The 24,164-nt window shown below is 43.4% G+C and overlaps 1 pseudogene; it reads left to right on the top strand.

Annotated features, from left to right (window-relative positions):
* Window positions 1-1,153: 1,153 nt before the first annotated feature.
* On the top strand, window positions 1,154-24,164 carry LOC136461238 (polyubiquitin-like; annotated as a pseudogene).

The following is a 24,164-nucleotide window of genomic DNA, read 5'->3' as shown; positions in this document are numbered from 1 at the left end:
GAAAGAAGAAAAAATATTTTTTCATGAAAATTAACATGGATATATAAGAATCATAAAATTATTGGACTACTCATAAGGATTTGAAAAAAAAGAGGAAAAAGAGAGAAAACGAAACGAAAACGAAAAGATAAAACCTGCTCTATGAGAGGCAAAACGGATGAGAAGCAGCAGCGGCTGGGCCTACTTAGCTAGGCACGTCCGCACATGCGATCGGTTCGGCCCACGAAAGCGCAGCGGGTGACATGGGCCTTGCCCGATAGACTGACTATGAGTTGGGCCGAGCTGTACATTGGTTATATATCAATTAGGTATCATGAAGACTACTCCTACCTCCGTTTGATCGCGACGACCTAGCTCCCACGACAGACGACACGACGCCATCGTGGTAGCCGCCGCCGCCGCTGACGACGACCAAGACGAGGTGATCCTTTTGACCCGGTCTCCGCATTGATCTGCTTTCTTTGTGTTCGCCGCAGCTTTATTCTCTTGGCATGATAAATCCACTTAGCAAATATCTTAGCAGTTATAGGTTAATTTGCATGTTCGATTGACCAAGGTTTGCATACTTTTTACTTTTTAATAATAAATATAACTATATCTATCCCGGCCGTTATAGAGACGTTTGTACGGGCAGGATATGCGCATTCGTGTGTTGGACGTGTGTGCGAGTATTTGCATTGAACCGTGCTGATTGTCTTCATCTACCTCCCTTGCCGCCGTTAGGTTTGTGACAAAGTTAACTCACAGTGTGGTTTGGGACCAAGTTAATTCGCTACAGGTTGCGTGTTTGAGGAGCACGCGCCTTCGCCGGCCCTGCCCTGCACCATCCGCAGCCGGCGGCTCCCACCACCTCGTCGTGCCACGCGACTCCCGCACCCGCTCCTCGACCCCGCCCTCCAATAACCAGCAACAGGACGCCCCCACCGTCAGCTCCGCCCAACTGCCATCTTCCGCCGCCCCCACTGGCTTCTCTCCTGCCACCGCCGATGATTGAAACCCCTTCAGAAACCAAAACATCGATGGGTCGCGCGAGCGCGTGAAGGCGTGACCCATCACGTGTTTTAGTTTGCGTTTGGTTTTGTATAACAGAATATGGTGCACTAAACTGATTATTATATGATTCACTAAACTGATTATTGTGTGTTGTGTTTAGATGCAGATCTTCGTGAAGGGCTTCGCTGGTAGACACTACACCATCGAAGTGGAGTCCTCTGACACGGTTGACAGCCTCAAGGCAAAGGTCGAGGAGTTGGTGGGTGTTCCTGCTAAGCAACAGCGCCTTCTTCACTACTACATAAATCATTTTCAGCGATCCTCGTTTTCAATAAGAGGCAGTTCACCTAGCACGCCGCCTCTAACCGTGCCTGGGGCACTGTAGCTTCATGACCGTCTCTGAAGATCCATCTTCAGGGGCGGTTCTATTAAGAAAACCATTTCTGATAGCCGTCCATTTTCAGGGGGCGGTTACGTTAAGAGAACCACCCCTGAAAATGGATCTTTAGAGGCGATCTTCTTTACAAAACCGTCTCTAAAAGTGTCATATTTTCATAGATGGTTTCTTTAGAGAACCACTCCTACAAATGAATTAACAAAGGCGGTTCTCTTTAGTTAACCGCCCCTAAAAATGGCCACCCCTAAATACCTTCTTCCTTCTCGGACAGTACGCATGCTGAGCACCATTAGCTCACTTGCACGTGTGTTTTTGCTTGGAGGAGCAAGAGCAGTTCTTGCCGGCCGCCATCAAGCGTCTTCTTCCAACCATTTTTCGAAAGGTTAGCATCTTCTTCCATCCATTCTAATCTTTCATTGCTGATAATGTAGATCATTTTTCATGCTTTTTTAGTAATAAGCATAGAAATATTCAAATATGTGGTTTTTAATTAGGAATAATAATGGTGGATTTTATTTTTATTTATACATCATTTATTGTTTACATGTTTCTAATATATATTGTTGCATGGTATATTTATATAGGGGTTCTATATTTATTGCGGTGTTTTTTTAGTTTTTTTAGTCACCATGAATGGCGGTGGACTTCCCCAGCCACAGGACCCAAGTTTTCACCTTGGCGATCTTCCATTCATGCCATCTCCAGATAGGGCCATTTTGCGTTACCCAAACCCATCAATAGTATGGAATATTTTAAGTTTTATATGCTAATATAATTTTTGCATATATACATTCATTCATAATATGATTGTTGTATATGTCATAGACTACAAAACCGGTCAAGTGACCGGAAGCAACACTATGGATGCTCGGGTGTGGGAGATCTTCGAGAACACAACAAGTGAGGTTGTGAATGATGAAGGAGCCAAGTTATAGACGTGCAGTCTCACCTTCGACATCTCCATTAGGTACAATAATGAGGTACGCCAGGACATCGTGCAAAATGGACGATAGTCGCCGACCAAGATAGGCGTCCAGATCGATGTCGTGCTGTTTTCTTTGTAGGCAATTGAGTGAATTGGCTACCATATGCCTGATTTCTCGTCCTTGAAGATTCAAGCTTTAATTCAGCATAGTCTGGATGTGCCGCGAGTAAGAGAGAGGCATGCGACATTCAACCATATGGATGTGGTACATCGTGTATGATATGAGAGTAATGTTTATTTATTCTTATTATTATATGAGTGCTTCCTGATATTTTTTATTTGTCCACTTGCAGGTTTTGCTCTATGATTTCACCTATGCTACATGTGGCTTGCAGCCAATTCTCACGCAAGCTCGTAAGTGATTGGGGTACGCCTGGAACTTCGTGGAAGCGATAGGCCCGAGGATGAAAGCTAGCATCCAATATTATGTGAGATTTAGGCAGAACCAGGTCATCGATAGTCCGTCAGTAGGCTACATCTATGGGATGTCATGTCCTCGGCAGTGTGAGGCAATGGAGAGTGTTGTAGTGCAGGCCTTGCATCACATAGACAATGACCGTGGTTACACCATCTGAGACATACGCTACTGGCAATGGAGACAGACTAGAGTTGTGTCCGGTTTGTAAGGTTCATGTGTTCATTAGGTTTATTCGTATTGATATGTTTGATTAGGTTTATGAAATTTACTCGTGTAGGATTGAAATGCCTTATGAAAGCTTAAAACCAAAAAAACAAATCAGATCAAACTTACTATCCTAGCGCAGCAACTAAAAGAAGGAAAAAAGCTACTCCATCTTCAGGGGCGGTTCTATTAAGAAAACCGCCTATGAAATTGGTCCATCTTAAGGGGCAGTTGCATTAAGAGAACTGCCCATGAAGATGGATCTTCAGAGGCGGTTCTCATTAGTCAACCACCCCTAAAAATGCCCTCCTAAATACCCCTTCTTCCTCCTCAGAACAGTCTGCTGAGCATCACTGTTTAGCTAACTTGGAGGGCAAGAAATAGTAAAAATAGAGGGGTGAGGTTTTGCCCTTTGAACCTTTGAAGGAGGGCAACGTATTAGCTGCAAACCAACCAACCTATGCAAACTTGGAAACTACCGATCAGGACCACTAGATGTTGATCCAATGGATGAGGTGAAAGGTGGGATTTTTTTGCGCTTAAGCTCCCCACCCGCCGGCCTTTTTTGCGTTTAAGCCCCCTCACCCCATCCATTGGATCATCATCTAGTGGTCCTGATTGGTAGTTTCCAAGTTTACACAGGTTGGTTAGTTTGCATCTGATACGTTGCCTTAAAAGAGTTGCATTTGAGAGGTGAGATAGTGGCATACCTAAACTCTTTTCAAACTTTTCATGTTCGTTTCTTTCACATAGAGATATAGAGAGAGACATGCATGATGTTAGATTTTTTATTTTTCCTAGCAATTTAGACTGATTTTGCCCAACTTAAGAACTTTGGCTCACATGAACTCTAGTTAATTTCTATATTTACTTTATCATTTTTAAGCTTTAGGTCTAGAATAATGTAATATTTGTATAGAAAAATAGACATCAATTGCTTTAACATTTATATGTGAATAATACCTTCATGCAAATATACCTTTTATTTTTTAAGGGCACATATGGACAGGTCATGAATGTACACGAAAAGAAGACATGAAGCTTCCTACATACAAGATGTGAATGATTTTATTGAAGTAGCTAAAAGGCATGCTTTGATTAAGTAGACAAAAGATATATAGTCCCTGTGTTGACTATCAGAACCGTATAGTATGTCGAGATCCAAATACGATAAGATCACACTTGGTAAGAAGGGGGTTTCATGGAGAACTATGAGATTTGGGATCATCATGGTGAGAGACATATAGAAGCAGATGACATGGAAGGTACAAATCCACCAGAAGTAAGGGAAGATGACGATGCCCATCGTGTCATGATGCATGATGTTCCAGGAGATGATGTTGCAGGCAGTGGTGGTGGGGAAGGCTGTGGTGGTGGAGAAGGCTGTGGTGGGGAGGATGATGGTGTAGACAATGAAGAAGATGAAGAAGAAGACTTCCTAGACAACATGTTACGCCATGTAGAACAAGAATTACTATTGAAAGGGCTAGATAACTTGGAGATGGTGTGAAAGGCAAGGGAAGAATGTTTGTACTCGAAGCAAAAGGTTTGTGAGAAAAGGTGGTCGTTGCTACGTTTTGTGCTAGACATACTGATCTTGAAGGCTAAGTATGGCTGGTCCGATAGAAGCTTCAATGACCTATTGACTCTATTGGCTGTTGTGCTTCCTAAGCCAAACTTTGTGCCTACCAATACGTATCAAGCGAAGAAGCTTATCAGTCCACTGATGATGGGTTTGGAATGAATACATGCATGTCCGAACCATTGTATCCTTTATTGTGGGGTGTTCAAAGACCTAACGAAGTGTCCTAACTATGGTGCTAGTCGGTACAAAGTAAACAAAGACTGCATTGAGGGTACTAACACTGGAAATAAAAGAGAAAGAAGGGCGGAAAGAAAAATGATGCTTCTCAGAATGTTGAAGAGGAAAACAACACCTTAGTAGTAGATGATACTAACCAAAGAAGAATTCCTGCATTGGTTATGTGGTATCTTTCACTGATTGATCGCTTGTGGCGTTTGTTCTCAAACCCAAGGGACTCAGAGCTCATGCGATGGTGGGCTTCAGATGAACACAAGAAAGATGACAGAGTGCTATCTCACCCATCTAATGGATAACAGTGGAAGGACTTCGATGCCAAGTACCAAGAATTTCATGAAGATCCGAGAAACATTAGGTTTGCTTTGAGCACTGATGGAATGAATCCTTTTGGTGATAGGACCAGCACACACAGCACATGGCCAGTAATCTTGTCGATCTACAACCTCCCTCCATGGTTGTGTCAGAAGAGGAAGTATATATTGCTAACCATTATAATTTTAGGGCCCAAAGCACCAAGTATCGACATAGTTATTTTTCTCGAGCCATTGATGCAAGAAATGGAGACACTATGGAAGCATGGAGTGAAAATGTGGGATGAGCTTGCGAAGAGTACCTTCACATGCAAAGCCATCATTTTTGTTACCATCAATGACTACCCAGGATAGTTTCCCTTTTAGGACAGATCAAATGATTCATGGGATGCTCAGAATGCTTGATTGACACTGTAGCTTAGTTCCTGGAGGGATCCCAAAAGGTAGTGTACATGCATCACCGACATTTCTTAGTGGAAGGACACAGGTACCGAAGCAAGAGGATGATGAAATACTTCATTGGTAGTACTATTGAGACAGGGCATGCCTAAGAGAGGTGGGACGGGCATTACATGTATAACATGGTGAAGAACATCAAAGTCGCCTATGGTAAAAAGAAAAGGATGGAAAGATCAATAAGAGAGATACACCTTCGATTGATGGCATGCCATTCAAGAAGATGTCAATCTTCTTCAAGTACCTGCCTTACTGGCCGGACATGGCCATGCACCATTCCATTGACGGCATGCACATCAAAAAGAATGTGTTTGAGAGCATCATTGGGATATTGATGGACATTAAGGCAAAGACAAAGGATGGACTGAAGTCATGGGAGGACCTAGTACATTTGGAGTCTAGACCGGAGCTTCACCCAAAAGACCTAGGGAATGGAAGATAGTACCTTCTTGCAGCCAGCTACAACCTGACAAATGATGAGAAAAGAGCAATCTGCCTGAGCCTAAGGGGGCTTAAAAGTGCCGACAGGTTTCTCCTCCAACATCAAGAGATTAGTCTCAATGAAAGACCTGACATTAACTGGTTTTAATGCTCATGATTGTCATATGATGTTGACATGTTTCCTTCCTATTGCTATTAGGGCTATAAAGCCCGTATACGTGAGGATGGTCATCACCCGGATGTGCTACTTCTTCAACCAAATTGCATGGAAGGAGATCCATGAGGACGAATTAGGTGACTTAAAGCATTTCATGGCTGAGACTATGGGTCAAATTGAGTAGTGCTTCCCACCATCATTTTTGATATAATGCTGCACCTCATGATGCACATGGTTGACCAGGTTAAGTGGCTCACACCTATGTACTTGAATGAGATGTGGTCATACGAGAGATTCATGTCTATTCTAAACCACTATGTACACAATCGTGCTCACCCTGAGGGATTCATGATAGAGAGATATTGTGCTGAAGAAGTCATTGAGGCTTGTCAAGATTACTTGCGGGAAGAGGATAAACGTGCACTTGGTTTGCCTATAACTCGTCATAAAGGTAGGTTGGCGGGGAAAGGCAGCAAGGGTAGGAAAACATTCACCGACAAGGAATACACTCAAGTGGAAGAAGCACACTCCTGCGTGTTGCAATACCTATCGATGATGGAGCCATTTATCATGAAACACATTGCACTCGTAAGAGCAGAAAATCCAGGGTGCTCAGAGCAATGGATCGTTCATGAGCAGAAGCATCTATTTGGCAAGTGGCTTGGGGAACAAGACTTACCAGAAGGGGAAACCTTATGGCGGTTGGCTCAGGGGCCATCATCCTAGGTCACATCTTGGCTGGCATATGATGTAAATGGATACACATACTACACCAAAGCAAAGGACCAGAAGTCGGTGACTCAAAATAGTGGGGTTCATATTGAAAATGTCGATGCATTTGGGGAAGTTCACACACACTATGGTTTCATAGAGGACATATGGAAATTGGACTATGGACCAGATATACAGATCACTACGTTTTGGTGCCAATGGGTCAAGCAACCGGGTGGCATTGAGGTCGAGAAATTTGGACTCACATGTGTCAACCTCGACAATGTAGGTTACAAGGATCACACGTGAGTGCCTGCTACTCGTGTGGCACAGGTCCTATATTATGCTGATCCTGAGAATCCAAAGAGGCATGTTCTTATATCTAGGAAACAGAGGATCCTAGGAGTAGATGGCATAGATGATTTGGAGGAGCACAATTAGTACTACGAAATGCAATTATTCACAGACCTACCAAACAAGATCAAGCTTGTAGAAGCACAGGTGGAAAAATCAAATGTCATTCCATACCTGTGCACTGATACGGAAGGCAGAGTTGTAATAGCTTAATTATTTATTTATGTTTGAAACATTTGTAATAATATTAAGACCATGTGGCACATTAATGAACCGATAATTTTATATGTATATTTTATTTTGTTGGCTCGTGCTTTTGAAGAATTAGTTAATAAACAAAACACAAAATATTATGACAGTAGGGGCGGCCACGTGAAGGGTTGAAAAAATCAGAGCCGCAACACGGTCCGGCCACTGCTTAAACACAAATGCCGGACAGAGCGGTCAGTTGCTTAAATTTTAAAAATGAAACAACAGGACAGTCCGACCAGAGTAGAAACACAAAGGCCGGACATTACTGTTTGGCCGGACAAAGCGGTCAGTTACTTAAATTTTAAAAATGGATCAGCAGGACAGTCCGGCCAGAGCAGAAACAAAAAGGTCGGACAATACTATTTGGTCGGACAATCATTTTCAGCAGCGGTTGTTTTAGGAAACCGCCTCTAAAAATGTTTGGCCCCCTGTTCGCACGTGAACATTTTCAGAGGCGGTTTCCTTTAAATAACCGCCTCTGTTGCTATTTTTAGGGTCGGTTATCTTTACATAACCGCCTCTAATGTCTTCTGGAAGTTACCCATGCGTTACACGCGCCCGGTAACTTCTGTTCTTTACCCCTTACGTGCACGCGTTACTTCTCTTTGCTTCTGATAACACCCGCACTCGTCAAGACTGAGAGCGATGTTTTGCTGGCAGCAAGGAGGCAGCACCGGCGACGTGGACTCCTCTTTCCCTTTCCCTGATCTAGTAAGTGACTGCTCTTTCTGATCTAGATTATTACCAACAAGTTAAGACACAAATGGTAGTATTTTTTCACTGATTTCGTGTATTTATCTTGGTCAAAATCATGCACGTGCATAGGATACGATAGTGTCACTAGCACATGACAAATCGTGCACATGCACAATCTAGGATAAAATAATTAATATTTTTAAAAAATGTTTTGTATTTTGGGATGGCCAGAGTAGGACAAGAATATATAATATTTTTAAAAAAATAAAAGAGGAGGCTATTATTTTTATGTTAACATAAATTTAGGAGAAGAGATGGCCAGACAATTGCCTCCCCAGGATCTTGACTTCATATATGACAATGGATTCCAACCAATCTTGTCGTATGCAAAGCACCCATATCCAAGCATAGTAAAGAACATGGTTTCAGTAAAATAATATATTTTAAAGATACCTACGCATATACCTTTTTCTTGATATATATGATTCTTAAATTTATTATAGACAATTCAATCGCTCCAATGGTTCGAACAGACACTCTCAAAGTTTAGTGTAGACGAGATCAATGTTGAGAGATTCCCTACTATATAGGGTGGCCGGTAATGTCGAATTACCTTTTTAATCGAAGCTAGGTGGGGTGACCATGGTGAGCTTGTACATATCAGTGAGACGGGCCCACGCCAAGCCTACCAGGTTATGGTGGAAAAATATGCTGTGCTACAATGTTTAAGGGCGCTTGGGAATGTTGGGTACGATATTCCTTCATTCTCCTCCATGATGATAAGAGCTTTGGATGAGGGTGTCAGACATGATGTGGCAGGTCTTTGTGCAACGATTGCTCAACACAAGCAATTTGATTTGGTAAGATCGAAGTGAATCTCATAGCTCATACCTATATTTATTGGTATGTCTATATGCATGGTTCTCATATCTATTTTTTCAACACTTACAGGTTGAGGAGTATGACTTAACCTTTGCAGCTTGTAGCTTGGAAGCAATTCTAAACCAGGCAATGCCTCAATTGGGTCCTTATGAGTGGGAATTTGGTGGGCCAACACCCAATACACATGGATTCCAAAAACGTGTGCGTGTGACAAATTTATCAGCATCTCTACGAACTTTGCTAATAATCGTTGGTAGACCTTGTGCTCGATCTTGTGAAGCAAGGGAGAGTGCACTAGTAAATACGCTGCTCTACATCACTGATGGTCTAGGCTATGAAATTAATGACCTACACTACAACCTCTACGTGATGCGACGTGGTCCAAATATGTAATTTACTTATGTTTGCACGAACTTTGTTGTGTACTTGAACAATTGCTTTGTAGTGACTTCAATAATAGTTTATAATAATAAATTATTATGGATTGTACTGATTTCTCTAGTTAATACTGCCTTATGAAAGCTTAAAACCAAAAAAACAAATCATATCAAACTTACTATCCTAGCGCAGCAACTAAAGACTAAAAAAAGAAAAAAAAACACTACTCTATCGAACATACTATCCTAGCGCAGCTGTTAAGCCTTTACTCTATCTCCACGCAACCCTGGTTTCGAACCCACGCGGGCCAAATTTTTTATTTTTTATTTTTTTAACTAATACTGCAGCAATAAAGACTAAAAGGAGAAAAAGAAGCTATTCTCTCGAACTTCCTATCCTAACGCAGCGTTAAGCCTCTACTCTCTCTCCCCATAGCCTAGAGCTCGAACCCACGTGGCCAAACTTTTTGTTTTTAATTTTAGTATTAAGTACTACAACAAGCAAAGACTAAAAGCAAAAAAGAAAGCTATTCCAATGAACTCACTATCCTATCGCAGCGGTAAAGACTCTACTCTGTTGTCCCGCCGCCCCAAGTTCGAACCCCACGCGGGGCAAATTTTTTATTTTTATTTTTTAACTAATACTGCAGCAATAAAGACTAAAAGGAGAAAAATAAGCCATTCTATCGAACTTCCTATCCTAACACAGCGGTTAAGCCTCTACTCGGACTCCCCGTAGCCCCGAGTTCGAACCCATGCGGGCCAAAAATTTTGTTTTTAATTTTTTTATCTAATACATGGCGCAGGACGGTCCGACCATTAACAAAACAAAAAGGCTGGACATTCATTTTCAGCAGCGGTTTCCCTAAAGTCCGGCTAGTTTTTTTCCCAACGGCAGGACAATCCTGTGGTCCTCCAGATTTAAAAACAGGGGCCGAACCATTTTTCTTCTCCCATGCCCTAACCGTCCCTGCACCCATGGCCGCTCCGCATCGCCGCCGCTGTTGTGCTCGCCATCGCCAACACCATCATGCTCGCAATCTAGGTTGCTCGTGGTCGCACCACTACGCGCCGTCGTCCTTGTGACCCACGGTGGTTCCGCTTGACCGCCCCCGATCGACGCCACCATCTCCATGTCGCGCCACTGACACCCTAGCCACGTCGACGTTGTCATCGCACATGCCGCCGTCCCCGTGTCATGCACATTCAACCGGACGTCGCGCGCATTCTTCTTCCATAGGCGAGCCACCAAATCGGCTAAGGAAAGGTGATGCCTTCACTCCCGCTGATCATGCATGCTACGTGTTCGATGAAATGCTTGTGTGCTTTTTATGTTGTTTAACCTAGTCTCATGGTTTTCCCCCACCGAACTCGTGCAGATGCCACAAAAGGGGAAGGACAAGGCTCCTGAACCTAAGCCAAAGAAGAAGAAGAGTAGGACAGAAAAGCAACGAGAAAGAAAGGAACAAGCCACTAGGGCTATGTTGGCCCAAGAGGCAAGACAGGGTCAAGGTTGTGGTGGTGCATTGAGGATTACAGAGAGGGAGACTAGACAATCGTCCTGCCTAGCGCGGAGGGGCGAGGAGACCCATCAGGTTATCCTAGAAGGAGTATAGATGGAAGAGTATACTGAGGAGCAGATTCAGTGGATGGACACGTTCCACAAGAAACACCCAACTTCTATGTTTGCACCGGACTCATGCGCACCACATGCAAGTAGTCGTCGAGGCCCTAAAACTCAAGGAGGAGATTTAAGTGGCAAAAAGAGGAGCAGAAGTGAGTAGGAGAGAGGGCCTAGATTCCATGACTTTACGAGATTGAGCTCAAAGAAGATAATGGACATCAGGTTCTACGATGTTGTGTTCTGGTTTCCATAGATCAGAGAGAAAGATTGCAGTAGGGCTTTCTAGACTATTACTCAGGACAGCTTCCATAGGAGCTATATGATGAGAAATATTGCAATAGTAGACAAGAGGCAAATTGGCTGGGATGAGCTTGAGAGAGAAGTAGGCATGCTGATCCTCCCCCTGTTTGAGAGGTTCTAGGGCTTTGTTCGCCTTTTCAGCGAGGTAGACCGAGCTGTGACTCGTTGGGTACGTTAGTTTTATGCTATAGTGTGGATCGACTCGCATCGCCGGTTCATTCAGTTGATGGTCAATGAACATATGACACGAATTTACTTGGGCGAGATGAGAAGGCATCTTGGAGTTGCTGCCTCAGATAGGAAGCTACACCAGATAGTTTACAGTGACATGGATCCACCATGACGTGGGAGAGCTGGAGGTACCTTCCCTACAGATCAGCAGATACGTCCACTCTTCTAGCAGCCTTTTGCTGATGGCTCTCTACGTACATCGGACCAACTGTGATTGGAAGTGCAAGTTCTACACATGGCTATGAGGAAGATAGTCCTCCCTCGTGCGGGCAACCAGGAGTCGTTGACTAGCTTGCAGCAGTGGCTTCTCCTCTCCATTTGTACTGGAGAACAGTTCAACTTCTTGGACTTCATGTTGTGTGAGATTGAGTATGTCATTGCTGATGCTATTAATGTTGGACGCCAGCAGGTGTACCCTCATATTATCTGCTACCTGCTTAATGAGACTTATCTAGATTGGTGCTGAAAAGAGTACCAGGCGATAGAAAATGTGCTTTAGACCTTCCATCTAGTGTTGAGTTTCAATCAGCGTCATGGACAACGTGGCCTCAGAGCTGCTCAGGAGCAGTTCTCAGTGGAGGAAATAGAGCTGCTCAGGAGCAGTTTTTAGTGGAGGAAATAGAGAGACATGAAGAAGAGAATGCAGCCCTAGAGTAGGCAGAGCATGAGGCTAGACTAGGAGGGCTGATGAATGTAGAAGAGGTGATTGGTGCAGATAAACTGACTGATTCAGACTCAGATGATAGCTTGTACCTCCCTATGCCACCACACTGTGCACATGACGATGAGGCCTCAGTGCCTACGTTCGGCATTGATGATAGCGACGTCGAGCCACATGTTACAGCATCTTCTGCCCCTCCTTAGGTGACTCCGATAGTTGTTCAGCAGCCATCAGAGCTTACTCAGATACTTAGAGTGTTGACTGAGTCCAATCAGAGTATGGCATGGGCCATACAAGATTAGGCGGCCGAGTTAAGACAGAATCGAGATACGCTTATCATGATGCAAGTGCAGATGAAGCAGCAGTCATAGGTTCTTTCTCAAGCCCTAGCAAATCAGCAGGCACACATGGCTAATATGTACACAATGTTTAGTGGCTGCTTTAATCAGCTTTATAGTGCCACAGGAATTGCACCCCCTAATTTTAAAGTCCTTGCCCCACCTCAGGGTCAATCTCAGGCTATGTTGCCAGCTAGCTAGGGGATCAGTGGTTTCCTGCCTATACCACTCCAGACGTTCCCATCGAGTACTCACATTCAAACAGGTCTACTAGCATGGCCAATTGCTCTGGCTCCTAGTCCAGTTGCCCCTGTATACACCGAGTCATCACCTAGGACGGTGCATGAGCAGAGTACAGTGAGGACAACCATGGAGTTAGGTACATATACTCTCGAAGCTCCTAAGGCTCTAGCGACGACTACCACTACAAAGACTATTGTTCCTCCTATAGGTGAGACCAAATTTATAGTTCATAGTGTTACCATTTATGTTTTCAAATATATATATTATGAAAATATATTATCTGATAGATTTAATGGCAAATATTTTATATCATAAATGTTAAACTATTGTTGCCCCCATAGGACAGACGACCGACAAGGTTCACGATGACGTCGACGCCAATCTCGGAGAGAATATCATCATCCCTCCTATGCCTTCTTCGACATCATCTCCTCCTACAAGTGAGACTATTGTTGCTCCTTCAGAAGAGATGACTGACAAGGTTCATGATGCCGGCGATGCCAGTCTCATAGAGAACATCACCGACATTCCTGGGCCATCTTCAGCAGTAGGTGCTACAGGTGAGACTATTTCATATCAAATGTGCAATTATGGGATTCGTATCTATCAAAATTACTCAAGATTAACCAAATTTATAGTTCATAGTGTTACTATTTATGTTTGCCATTGAATTTATTATCAAGATATATTATTTGATTAATTTAATGGTAATTATTTTGTATCATAAATGTTAAATTATTGTTGCTCCTTTAGATGAGACGACTAACAAGGTTCATGATGCTGGCGATGCCAGTGTCATAGAGAACATCACCGACACTCCTAGGCCTTCTTCGATAGTAGGGGCTACAGGTGAGACTATTTCATATCAAATGTGCAATGATGGGATTCGTGTCAGTCAAAATTGCTCAAGATTGACCAAATTTATAGTTCATAGTGTTACTATTTATGTTTGCAAATGAATTTATTATCATGATATATTATTTGATTAATTTAATGGTAACTATTTTGTATCATAAATGTTAAACTATTGTTGATCCTCCAAATGACACTACCCACAAGGTTCACGATGTCGTCGACGCCAATGTCAAAGAGAACATCACCGACCCTCCTATTCCTTTATCGGCAGCAGGTGCTTTGGATGGTCCCTCGGATGTGCAGTCACCATAGATAGATAGGAGATGACGCAAGAGTTAGGGGGTGAGATGGAAGTACGGATGTTAAGATAACTTTTGATGAGGAAGACTTGTTATTTCGCTTTTGCCTATGAGACTTGATATTTGGCTTCTACTTATGAGAACTATTATGTATGACTATTTATGGATCAACTATCACCTTTTCTTTCTTGCTAGTTGTGCTTGTTGCAAGTAACATATGATCACATTTGGGTTCATCAATGTAGTCTTCGTAACAATCTGTCTTGTCAATTCACACTTCATCGCCAAACATGTTTTGTGCCTAACAATCTTTTTTGTCTCAATAGAATAGTCTGGCCATGAAATATTTAAGACGGTCGGACAATGCCTGAGCAGTAGTCTAACATTTCATGCCCACGATAGGACAGTCCGCCCCCCTTAGAAATGACAAGGCCAGACTATAGTTGTATTGTCTAGCCAGCCCTATGTCTCACACATGAAATATCAAGAGCTAAGGGACACTTGCTGCCACTATGGCATTGTGGGCCATAGACACAATCTTATGCACCCATAGCCTAATCTTGCATGAACTCCATCCCCACTACACGTTCCAATACTCTCTGTCACATGACTACTTCTTAAAAATCACGCCAACTATACGGTTAAACGCTTTCCATCTCCGTAGCCCTGTTTCTCTATAAGTATTGTCTACCTAAACCATGGCTTCTATTCATGCTACTCAATATTTCTCAAGATTGATCAACCATTTATGTTTCCAAATAAATTTATTATGAAAATATATTATGTGATTCATTTAATGGTAACTACCTTGTACATTTATGTTTCCAAATAAATATATTATGAACATATATCATATGATTAAATTGATGGTAACTACCTCGTATCATAAATGTTAGTAGCCTTTCATGTATGTTTGCTCATAGTTCAAAGCATTTGACATTTTAATAAAGCGAGAGTTGCATTGATTATGGGGCGGCGAGAGTTTTGTGTGTTCGCATGTTTGGTGACTAAACATTCATGGAAAAAGGTGTGTAGGTATTGGTTTTGGTCCTAATAGTACAAAGTAACAAGTTTAACCATAGACCAACCAACCACGATCGACAAATAGTTGCCGAACTCATTGTGCCCACGATAGGACATTCCGACCACCTTAGAAATGACAGGGCCAAACTATAGTAGTGTTGTCCGGCCAGCCCTATGTCTCGTACATGAAACATCAAGAGCCAAGGGACACTCGCGGCCACTAGAGTGTACAATTTGTGTGTCTATAGATCTTATAGAAATAGGAATACCACCCAAGGCACTATGGTGTGCCCTACAACCTTATCGATTTTGTCGTTACTAGCACACGACTTCATGTTAGAGGCAAACATTCCGTGCACGATATGTACAAGTACGCACATAGCTATGGCATTGTGGCTATAGACGCAATCTTATGCACCCATAGCCTGATCCTGCACGAACTCCCTCCCCACTACGCGTTCCAATACTCTCTGTCACATGACTACTTCTTTAAAATCACGCCCACTATATGGTCAAACGCTTTCCATCTCCCTAGCTATGTTTCTCTATAAGTATTGTCTACCTAAACCATGGCTACTATTCATGCTACTCAATATTTCTCAAGATTGATCAACCATTTATGTTTCCAAATAAATTTATTATGAAAATATATTATGTGATTCATTTAATGGTAACTACCTTGTACATTTATGTTTCCAAATAAATATATTATGAACATATATCATATGATTAAATTGATGGTAACTACCTCGTATCATAAATGTTAGTAGCCTTTCATGTATGTTTGCTCATAGTTCAAAGCATTTGACATTTTAATAAAGCGAGAGTTGCATTGATTATGGGGCAGCGAGAGTTTTGTGTTCGTGTGTTTGGTGACTAAACATTCGTGGAAAAAGGTGTGTAGGTATTGGTTTTGGTCCTAATAGTACAAAGTAACAAGTTTAACCATAGACCAACCAACCACGATCGACGAATAGTTGGCTAACTTTTCATGCCCACGATAGGACAGTCCGGCCACCTTAGAAATGACAGGGCCGGACTATATTAGTGTTGTCTGGCCAGCCCTATGTCTTGCACATGAAACATCAAGAGCCAAGGGACACTCACGGCCACTAGAGTGTACAATTTTGTGTCTATAGATCTTATAGAAATAGGAATACCACCCAAGGCACTATGGTGTGCCCCGCAACCTTATTGATTTTGTCGTTACTAGCACACGACTTCATGTTAGAGGCGAACATTCCGTGCACGATATGTACAAGAACGCACACAACTATGGCATTGTGGCTATAGACTCGGTCTTATGCACCCATACCATGATCCTACACCAACCACGAAATATCAAGAGACAAGGGACAGTCGCTGCCACTAGATTAGACATAACTCTGATATTACTCTGGGTACAAGGACTAATACTGAGATTAGACTTAGTACAACTGTAAGCAAGTTTGTTTTATTGGCTGCATCCAAATAGTTGTAGTTACCTCCTGCATGAAGTGGTAAGCATAGCACCACCAAGTCTAGTACCAGGAGTTGTACTTACAAGCAATGCTAATAACTAACATTACATTAACTTCCAAATTATGCAAACTAAAAAAGAAATGACTAAAGCTTGAGCTAAGATAATGACATGCAGGACATCAAATGCACTCTGCCTTATCTTCTTATCAGGTGCTGCAGGCTCAAGTTGTGGAGGTGGCCTGACAACCTCCTGACAACCATAGTAGGCTGCATAAGCTTCTGGTTTCGACTTGTAACTTTTGTGGCCAGCTCCCTTGAACTGATCCACTTCAGCATGTGCATCATGCCAGTTGGAGTAGACACCAGGGGTCCGACCACGATGCACAACATACCACGTCATAGCTTGCTAAGCTATCAAATATATTAGATTAGATTAGAAAGAAAAAATCAAAGTTATTTGTTAGCTGCAGATAAAAATAAGTAGCAAGAAACACATCACTAGCAAAGAGACATATATGTGCTCACTTTATTGGTTAATTAATGAACTAGTTTGCAGCAATAAATTCACCCATTTAATTATGAAAAATGATTTAAAGTAACACATATTGTTACTCCAAATTCACCCATTTAAAACAATTTAAAGAACATATCTATACAATTATACAAAATAATAAAAAAGAAAAGTCCTAAATTTTGGTTTAATTACCGGACTCCATTATTATTTAAATAATCTCTAAATCTGCATCTACATATATTATTATACAAGAAATATTATTGTATGAGATAATTAATAAACTAGTTTATAACAAGGAAAATATATCCATTAGGTACATGCAAGAAGTTAATATTAATGAGAGAAACCAATACATAATAATACCAGATATAGCTTACTAGGGCGTGGAGGAGGCTTGGAGAAGTACGTGGAGGTGGCTTGCCGGCGTGCCGAGGAGATGTGGGGAAGGACGGTGGGGTAGGGGGTGGAGGAACGTGGGGGTGGGTTGGGGGCGGAGGAACGGTGGGGGCAGCAGATGGGGTGGGGGAGAGGAACAGTGGGGGCAGGCCTAGGTGGTCGGACGGGGAGATTTGGAGCACCAGACGGCGACAATGGTGACTGACGACAATCGTGAAGGCCAACAAGGACGACATGTCCTTATCCACTAGCGAATGGGGGCAAATTCGTCCAAAGGGTGCTAAAGTTTTCGAAACGGAGCATAGGACTGTCCGGCCGAGTAAAACATCGACAGGCCAGACAAGGAGAGCAGCGGTATTTTTTAGTGTAACTTGGTAGGATGGTCCGGCCATCCAAACTTTGAACGCGATGGACGGAAGTCCTCGGCCGCCCTTGCTGTGTATTTTTAGGGGTGGTTACTTATGTCAGCTGCAACCGCCCCTGAAAATGATCTTCAGCGGCGGTTGCTTATGTCAGCCGCCTCTGAAGATCATCTTCAGCGGCGGCTGATTTAAGAAAACCGTTGTTGAAGATCCTTGCCCTTTATAACGCAACATCGAAAATTTTCTAAGTCACCGGGCAGGCCAGAATTCAATAGTGTAGTGAAGCGCTGCCAAAAATTTTCGCGTGCGCCTTTTCGCGTACTCCATCCAACGCCGCCACCATCGAAGTTCCCTGGCCGTCCGGCGCTCCCCCGGCACTGCCCCATTCGGTGCTACCCTCGGTGCTCCCCTGGTAGAGGTCCCCAGTGCTTCCCCAGCACTGCTAGCTCCTGCCTTGTCGGTGAACCTACCGTTGGAGGCCCCGGCGATCCCCCAGCGGTTCCCCCGTGCTCCCCCGGTGCTTCTAGGCGCTCCCCTGGCTTCTTCTTCTCTACGTCTGCGCTCCCTCGGCCCATCGTCCGCCCGGCGCTCCCCATCTTCCACTTCGGCATGTTCATCTACCAAAGGTTGATTCTTTTTAATCTTCTCTGTATTAGACAAGAAATGCTACATAACATTTGATGTTTAGATACTAGTGTTATATGCATGAGTAGCGGATATATATATGAAGCAATGGAATGTACTAAGTATTTAAAATTTACAATTTTTATTGCATGTGTATTAGCCATGTGTTGATTTTGCTATATGTAATCATATTCATATGAGAATGATAATCTTGTTTCTAAATATTTATAGCAATAATACGCCCTTCGTCATGACTTAGATAAATTCATCCACATTCGTTAGCGATGGATAAAGAAACGACAACAAACGAAGCAGATAAGTTGGAGTGGTTGTCGGACGACGACGACAACGACACGTCATCGACCTCATTGGAAGAAGCTTTGGATCCTAGTACTAGGCCTGACTGCAAGGCTTTGAGGGCCGAACTTGAGGACCTAGAATATGATCTGACCCAGGATATAAGCCTATACTTGCTATTAGTTGACCACATTTATTTTTCACATAAGTGTGTGAGCATTTTCCTTATTTTTTATATCTATAGGTGCATGTGTCTACCCATATGCCTAGGCAAACCATAGAGCAATCATAGACATAGATAGAGATTATAGTTACATCATCCGCTCCTCAAAGAGAGAAATGGAAGCAAGGGCAAAGAATGCGGAACAAGTTCCCTAAAGGACATACTATTGTTGTAGAAGTGCTTAGCCCTATCGGCGAGCCCATACAAACTGATTGCGTACGCTCCCGCTTTGCAAGCGCGATAGGAGCGGTGGTCTAGGACATTTTGGATTGCTCAATACAATATTGGAACGATGTGCCCGATAGTGACAAGACCAAGATATGGAAGAAGATGATGGGGGCATTTAGTTTCCCTCCTGATTCGAAAGAGCTCGTCAAGAAGTTGGCAATGAAACAGGTGGCAAAACGTTTTTGTGGTTGGAGGTCCCAACTAAATACTAGTTTTGGACTAAAGGGTCGCACGCCGTTCAAGGAGTTCGGGAAGATCAAACCTGATCAATGGCAAAGGTTTTGTGAACAGAAGTCCACACATGAGGCCTTAGCCTTGAGTGTCTTGAACAGTGAGCTCGCGAAGAAGAACATTCACCCTCACCATCTCGGCTCGACTAGATATGGCCCGAAGGTTGAAAAGTGGGGAGCAGAGGCTGAGGCTGCTAGGCAAGCTGGTGTGCCTTATAAATATGAGAACTTTGATGAACGCGTAGAGCACTGGGTTGGAGCTAGGGAAGTTAAGGACAAAGAAAGTTGGCAACTAGTAATCCCTGATGCATGTACTGAAGTAGCCACGGAGGCCATAAAGGCACTTGCTCAGAAGAAAATGCAAGGCGAATTTAAACCCATATGGGAGGTGGATGAGCTTAGTGTCGCCCTAGGCAACAAGGAACACCCTGGTGTGTGCAGGGCGTCTCCTCCAAGCTAGGACTTAAGCATGGTTTTCCACAGGAGGTGAGTAGATATAGAACAAGGCAACGCTACAAGGATGACCTTTTTGACACCCTTCGCAAGAGGGCCAACGCATATATTGATGAAAAGATTAATCAGTTGAAAGCTTCACAAGGTTTGTCTACCATGGAGCCAACATCATCTCCAGTGCCAGTGCCAAGTAGTGTTGCATCAATCACGCTTGAGACTTTTCCTGTGGACACCATTGATAGGCCTACACCGTGTGCTCTGCACATTCTATACAACAGGAAGGGGAAGACGGTAAAGGTTGCTAGCGGAACTGCTTATCCAGGACGCACTATGCACAGCAATGTACTTCCGAATGATTATGCCAGGGTTGAAGTGCTGTCAGTTTCTTCGAATCATCTTGATTATGAAGTTGAGATCCCTTCTCCTGATGGTGAGACGGTCTTGGGCAACCTTGTAGGCTATTTCATTGCTTGGCAACAACGAGACATTGTGTTGTTAACCACCCTATCTGGTGCGCCTTCTGCTTCGCGTCAGCTGCAATTGCCTCAGGTAGAGGAACAAGCAGAAATAGCCCACAGGCGAAGCATGTGCATAGTTATCACTGACATATGAGCAGCAGATGATGGATCCATTCATGGATGTTTTAGTAGTCCAGGCAAACCCCAATCTTAGCTTTTCCAATGAAGAATTCATGGAAGATATCATCGCAGGAAGGAGAGTACCTGAGTTTGAGGAAACATGCAATGAAGTGGCACATCAGGACCAGACTCAACAAGGAACACAACAAGTGTTCGGGGGCAGCGCTCCACCATCTCTGCCACTGCCACCCCCACCCCTATCAGAACCACTTTCGCAGGGAGGAACTGCTGCGGTAGCACCGCCACCACCCCCGCCACTGCCACCACCATCGCCACCCCAACCGGCACTGCTTCTGTAGGTACAAACTGCTGTGCTAGCACCGCCACCGCCACCGAGCTCCCAACCTCCTTCACAACCACAACCGGTTGCGCCCCCACCGCCACTGTAGCCACAAACAGCGATACCGCCACCTCCACCGCCACCGCAGCTACAAATGTTTCCTAAGATGGTGAGGGAATTTGAGAAGGGTAGCAACCCGCCCGATGCTGGCATATCTGTGATGTGGAGGTCTCTTAGCAAAAAGAACCCCCAGGACGCTTCTGCAATCAAGAGCAAGGCAGTGCCTTCGTCAGCTAGAAATGCCAAGGCCAGCATGGCTAAGGAAGGATCTGGAACAATCTTTGGTGGCCAACACCATTTGAGCCAAACCCTAGCGAGCATTGAATTCATTAAAGACATGATGGAACAAAACAGTCCTGAGTGCCCCTACGAATACGTGCCACGCAAGGAATTCCTACCTGATTTTGCCCTAGAATGCAACAAGAGATTGTTACACATGAGGGTCTTTCAGATGTGGTATTTGGAAGCGGTAGAACTTGGCTTAGAGTCAGTGCCGGTGAATTACCCTGCTAACGATATATTCGCTACTGGTGTAGAATTTTCAAAACTGACCATATCTTTTGAGGACATTCAATTTTTATACCGACAGAAGAGACTCAATGTAAGTCAGATTACCCTGTGGTGCATGCAAGTAGTGTTTTCTTAAACTCATCCTCAATTTTGGTTTTATGTGCTTGTGCTATCCTTTTAACCACACATTTGCCTTACTTTCATGTAGGAAAGAGTGGATGGATTTGGCTAAGTTGAACTTGAGGAACGCATACCTTGACCCAAATCTCATTTGCGAGGCATCTCACGATGGACCTCTATTGTGGCAAAATGATCGTCCTGCATTTAAGGGTGCCAAGGGCAAGGTGAGAGAGGCCATTAGGAAGGCAATTCGTACAGGGAAGCAAGGAATGAAGCTGCATTATATATCGGGAAGGCGTTCATAGCTCATCAGAGATTCCAATATATAGAAGCCCCATACAATTTCGGGTAAGATCGACTACTATCTTTTTCATGCTATTTGGTAGATTGTTTACATTGACACTATTATGTTTTTTTTGTACTGATGTAGCGATCACTTCATCTTAGCAAGAATCAATTTGAGAGTTGGCAGGATTTCCATCTTTGACTCTATGAGAAAAGATAGAAAAATGTACCAAAATTTCATCAACGTGTTACAAACGTAAGTAACTGTAGTTCATTACTTGTGACACTATTTTTCATCCGATTATCGTTATAGTGAAAGTGATTATTTTGTTCCTTAAATAGCATGTACAGATAGTACCTTAAAGAAGGTGGGTGCATAACCCAGCGAAGAAGGAGAAGATGGATGTTTGTGTAAATCAATGGGTACGACCATTTTCTAACCCAAATAGCTTCTCATATTCCTTATATAGAACAATGTGTTTCACTGTATTATTTTTTGCATGTCACCGACCTACAGTGCTCGAGGCAGCCTACCGGAAGCGTGCTTTGTGGCTACTATGTATGTCAATGGATGAGAGCCAACGGAACTTACCACAATAACCCTAAAGACGTAAGCTGCTCTATCAAACCATATCATATGCATATGTTCATTAACATGAATCTAGCTAATTTGTTCCCTTTTTGTGTAGCATGAACGAGGCCAAACGAAGTAATTACATAAAGCGATGTTCAACTTGTTCAAGAAGATTTCTGCAAGTTCATAGTGCGGGAGGTTCTTAATCCGAAGGGCTTATTCTATGATCATGACTCGGAGTATCCAACACATCCCAAGTTTGAGTCCCTTCGCCTAAAATGCATGTATCCCTTCTTTTCATTCATTGGGTAGGAGCACAAATAATGTTGACTTGTAATTTGTAATGTACAAATATTTTGTTGACCATGTGTGTATAACTAGTGCACTACTGTGTATTTATGAAGTTAATTTGAATCATTTGCAATCGGGCATGAAATTTGGTGAGAAAACGTGATTTCAAATTTGGCGGAAAATTTCAAATTCAAAAATTTAAAACTGATTTTCAGAGGCGGTTGATAACACCGTCCCTAAAAATACATTTTCAGAGGCGGTTGCATTGCCACAACCATCCTTGAAAAAACATTTTCAGGGATGGTTGCATTGCAGCAGCAGCCCCTGGTAATGTATTTTTAGGGGCGGTTCATGTATTGGAACCGCCGCTGAAAAAGAATTTTTAGAGACGGTTTGCCTACTACAACCACCCCTGAAAATGCATTTTCAAAGACAGTTCTCTTAATTGAACCGCCCCTGGAAATACCGTTTTCAGAGGCAGAGATCCTATCAGAACCGCCCCTAGAAATGCATTTTCAGGAATGGTTAAAAGCCCGTCGCTAGAGACACCCCATCTTCACTGACGGTGGCATTGCAGCAGTTGGGCTGACCGCCCCTGAAAACCTATCTTACCCGCCTCTAAAGATGTTTTGTGTAGTAGTGCTTATCGGTGGTCGGCAGCTTGAGGATGGGCACAAACTTTCCAAATACAAAGTCAAGGAGTTTGCCACCGTGCACCTTGTCTTGCGTCTTCTTAATTGTCGTCGTTGTCCATCCTGTACTGACAGGTACAGACACGCACAAGCAACACCATCGCGCTCCAAGTGGAGCCATCAGACACGATCACTGATGTCAGGAAAAAGATTAGTGGCCACCAGAGCCTCTTCTTGGCTGGCAACAAGCTCGAGGATGATCGAACATTTGGATGCTACTATCAAATCCAAAACGACGCTACCCTGCATCTCGACTTCGGCACGCAGATTTTCGTGAAGATGCTCAACGGCAAGACCATCACCCTTGAGGTAGACCCATCTGATACAGTCGGTGATGTCAAGGCAAAGATACAGGACCAGCAGAGGATCATCTTTAACGGCAGCCGACTTGATGATCAGCGCAAGCTTGGCTCTTACAAGGTTCAGAACCATTCGACACTGCACCGTGACCTCTGTCCGTGTGATGGCATGCAGATTGCCGTGAAGACACTCCCACTCCATGGCAGCTAGGCGATCAGGTTCAAGGTGGAGTTTATTGACAAGGTTGGTGATTTGAAGGCAAAGATTCAGGACCAACAGAGGCTCCTCTTTAACGGACAGCAGCTTGTGGATGGGCAGACGCTCGCCGATTACGATGTCCAGAGACTATCCACCCTGCACCTTGACTGTCCCATGCAGGTTTTTGTAAAGACGTCCACTGGCCAGACAATCACTCTAGAGGTGGAGCCATCGAACACCATTGACAATGTCAAGGAAAAGATCAGTGGCCACCAGAGTCTCATTTTTTTATGGCAACGAGCTTACCCTGCACCTTTTTTATGCTTAACTAGAAAAATTTGGCGTCTTTTTTATTTTGATGCTCTACTACTTAATATATTTTCCCTCTTCTAGACTAG

The sequence above is a fragment of the Miscanthus floridulus genome, chromosome 1 (assembly GCF_019320115.1).
Source record: "Miscanthus floridulus cultivar M001 chromosome 1, ASM1932011v1, whole genome shotgun sequence".
NCBI classification, from domain to species: Eukaryota; Viridiplantae; Streptophyta; class Magnoliopsida; order Poales; family Poaceae; genus Miscanthus; species Miscanthus floridulus.
The sequence above is the reverse complement of the archived record's forward strand: the minus strand, read 5'-3'. Positions and strand labels throughout refer to the sequence as shown.